We start from the raw sequence: 4,037 nt of genomic DNA on the forward strand, positions 1-4,037 counted from the left end.
CGGCGTATCTACCCTCAGAGATTCTTACCAATCTTCGCAACTCGACTATCGCGTCCTCCGTCGATTTTCCCGCAAGAAAGCCGAACTGTCGATCCGAAATTCTACCCGGCGCCAGCGACGCTCCCGTTAGGCGCTCCTTAATTAATTTTTCGAAAAGTTTACCTACCACAGAGAGGAGACAAATTGGTCTATAGGATTTCGGGTCCCTTTTGTCCTTGTCCTCTCCCTTCAGCAAGGCCCGCAACGAGCCGATCTTCCAGGCGGAGGGAAAGACGCCCCACTCTAGGCACCCGTTAAACAGTTTAGTGATCTGGCCGGGGATCACTTTCAATGCTGCTTTTAATACGCTAACTTCCACGAGGTCGGTTCCCGGCGCTTTATTGTTTTTGAGAGTCTTCGCTACTCTTATCGTTTCTACCACCGTGCAATGGGAGGCGTCCGGTGTCTCAGGTGGCGTGTACGCGTTAGCCCGTAATACGCTTTGTTCCGGTGTATCGCTCGCAACTCGGTCATCGGGGACGTGTACTTTAAGAAGACAGTTGGCTGTTTCCTCTAGAGTCATGGTTGAAGATTCGCCATGCCTGAGTGTGCTGAGCACTCTTTCTACTTGGAGTTTCTCCGCTTGTTGCTTATAAACAAAGCCCCAAGGTTCTAAATTTCCATGAGATGTTACGAATTCCCGCCAACTATCGATCTTTGCCCTTTTTATATTTCTGCCATACAGCCGCAAGGAAGAGCGGTACTCCGACAGTTTTTCCACGTATGAGGGCTGGCCATGCTCCTTCTGCAGGCCACGTCTCAACCTGTATAGCCTTTTCTTGAAGATTGTTAGCTCCCTAGTCCACCACGGGTTGGACTTCCTAAAATGCCTTTTTCTTGGCATTGAGGCCTTGCATGCCTCGCTAAGGACAACTGCGAGCTTTTCGGCCATTTCCTCTACTTCCTCCGCCGACCTCAACTCGAGCGCCTCCAGCATGGACCCTGAAAGATCAGCGAGAGTCCCGGAAAACCGTTCCCAGTCGGCCCGACGGGTGTCGAACCTCATGTTCGCGGCACCCCTGGCGTCCCGCCCCTTCGGCACTCTGAGCCTGATGTCGATGGAGTTGTGGTCGCTGGTTGTCCAATTGTCCCGTACCTTCCATTCCCTGATGAACCGGGTCATGGAGGGCGACGCCAAGGTCACATCGATATATGATGAACCTCTTGCCGTCCAAAAGGTGGGTTTCTGGCCAGCATCGTTGACCACCTCTATACCAGATGCCCGGATGAGGTCTTCGACTTTCGCACCTCTTTCGTCCGCCTCCTGGGGACCCCACAGCGGCGATCGGGCATTGGCATCTATCGCAACTATCAATCTCTTCCCCCTCAGCGAATGAAACACTATTTCGAGGTGCCTGAGGTGCTTCTCTATTTCTTCGCAGTACTGAAAGTAGCACGAAGCCACATAGAAGGAGAAGCCAGGTGCTTGCACTTCTGCACAGACGCAGTGAGCTGTGCTGAGCTGCGAGATAAACAGTAGCTGAAATTGAGAGTTGCAGGCTGCCACCGCCGCCCACGGGCGTTGCGAGCGTACGGCGGCCACTCTCATTCCCAATCCTAGCCCAACGAAGGTGTGACCCGTGTCCCGCTTCCTGACACATGGTTCCTGCAATAACAAGATGTCAAGTCGCTTTTCGACGACGAGCTGACGCACCTCTCCCGTGACTTTAGCCGAACGTCTCATGTTCAGCTGCAGGATTCTCACCCCCGTGGTCGCCAGTGAGAAATTTCCGGTCGAAGTAGAAGAAGAGGAGCTTGCCGCGCTTTGGAGCGGCCCGGCTCGATCCGATAGTTTATGAGTGTGGGGTTGGGGTTCTAGGGGGTTCGCGGAGCTAATTTCAGCGTTATTTACGGCGCTGGTCGCGGAACTAATCACGGAGCTAATCGCGGTGCTAATCCCTGCTCTATTCTCGTGGTTTTTTCCGCGGTTTTTCCTTATATCTACGTTCGGTTCCAGCCGGTTGATGAACATCGGCCTGGGCTTTCTCGCGGTCGCGTCGCATCTAGCTAGTTCAACTCGGACAGCACGAAGGCCGCAGCCACTATGTGCTTCCTGGGCTATTGTCCCACCCGACAGGAAGCGATTTGCCAGGCGGGCACTCCTTCTCACCAAAGAATTGAAAATACTCATTTTGTTCCCACGAGTGCGGTGGAAGAGGGGGTCAAGCGACGCAGAGCCACCACTACGCCACCAAGCCTAAGTACACCGGGAGGGCGGCAGATATCCCGGGCGGACCGTTAGCGGCCGCGATCTTACCGTCTACGCGACCATTCATGCCCTCGGCACGGTACCTAACACCTTAACATTAAGACGAGCGCCATTGTTAGGAAACGCCTACCTATTCATCGGCATTCCACCCGAAGCAGACGAACGAACGAGACAAAGTAAAGCGAACGAAACGACCGGAGCAACGACGAGGATACCGATGATGATGTTCCTGAAAAGAAAAGAGGTCGCCCTTTGGTCCCCACGCCCCCGGGCCAAAAACCGGGAGGCGCGGGGCCCATCAGGCGCAGACAGAGACCCCTGCTCCCCTACCATCAAACCGCAGCATGAGGGAGGCGAGCGGAAATGTGATGGGTCTCCGGGAAGGCGGAACTTGGTGTTGGTAGGACAGGGATTGGAATAGATAGGTACGGGCAGCGCACTCGTGCCACCCCCAGCACTCCAGTCCTCGGATGAGGAAAAAGTTTCGCTGTGCGGGCGACCCCGAGTGCGCCCCTCCGACACATCCATGTGCGCGTGCTACTTGTGAGCCATTTGGTCAGTGACGCCGACTCGTAGCAATGCAGTGTGTAGGCCTGAGGGTGGAAGACCTGAAAATAATAATAAGCTCCCTTTATTCGCCGCGGCGTGTTGCTTTAGAATCTTGGAGAGTTTTTCGGGTTCCCGGCACTACTCGGGAGACTTTTAACGCTTGTGGACACTCGCTGGCCATGATGTGGCCGGAGGTCCCGCCCATTCCTTTCAATCCCTTGCTTTGTTGTCCCCAGGGCCGCACCCATTGCATTTTACGTTTTTTGTCAGTCTCAACACGCGTCGCGGCAGCCCCCGACAGCGACGCCGAAGCGCACCCCAGGGGCCGAGTCCCCACGCGGCGTGTTGCTTTGCAATCCTACATTGGGTTCAACTGGGTCCTTAAGGCGTGTTGCCTTTAGCCCTTTTTTTTTTTTTTTTGAAACCCACCGCGTGGCCAGCCTCGTGAGTTGCACCGAAGTGCATCCCAGGGGGGCCGAGTCGCCACGCGGCGTGTTGCTTTTCAATCTTGCGTTGGGTTCATCTGGGTCCTTAAGGCGTGTTGCCTTTAGCCCTTTTTGAAACCCACCGCGTGGCCAGCCTCGTGAGTTGCACCGGAGCGCACCCCAAGGGCCGAGTCGCCACGTACTGCTTTTCCGGATGCTTTGCTGACTTCCAACGCGCACTGCCTGACTTCCTTCCGTCCTCAAGGTCTGGGCCCATAGCCCGTGGGACCGGGTCCATTTTGCCCTCAGTCTGGGTGACTGCCCCTTCGGACAACTCCCGGCGAACCTCCCCGCGTGCCGCATGCCGCAGAGAGAAACACCGAGTGTTCTTAGATTGTTCCACTGCATGTCCGATCCATCGAGCCGGTTTCCAGCCACAAACGTATGCGGCGTCCCGTTAGGGACACGCTTGCGACCTTCGCCCCGACACTCGACAGACCCGGCATGCGCGCCTGGGAACAATCCGTATTTTCGAGGCTCCCAGAGTTTGTAAGGGGAAGCGGCGAGCTCCGGGCCGAACACTCTGGGGCCAAGTCTTAGGACACCAGTTTTTGGGCTATCGGTTTGTTTACCGATTTTGCGTTTTCATTTCCTAGACTGTTTGTCCAGAGTTTGTGCTGGTCAATCTAGTCATTCGCAGTTTCACTTTTATTTTAAACTCTCCTTCGACTCCTCGACATTCACGCCTCGGTCCCGGCTCTGCGTGCGAAACAAGCAAGAGGGAGCCACGCTACTACACACTAGGTGTGCGCGCC

Source organism: Nylanderia fulva, unplaced genomic scaffold (genome assembly GCF_048542155.1).
Source record: "Nylanderia fulva isolate GAGA-0341 unplaced genomic scaffold, ASM4854215v1 Scaffold638, whole genome shotgun sequence".
In the NCBI taxonomy this organism is placed as follows: Eukaryota; Metazoa; Arthropoda; class Insecta; order Hymenoptera; family Formicidae; genus Nylanderia; species Nylanderia fulva.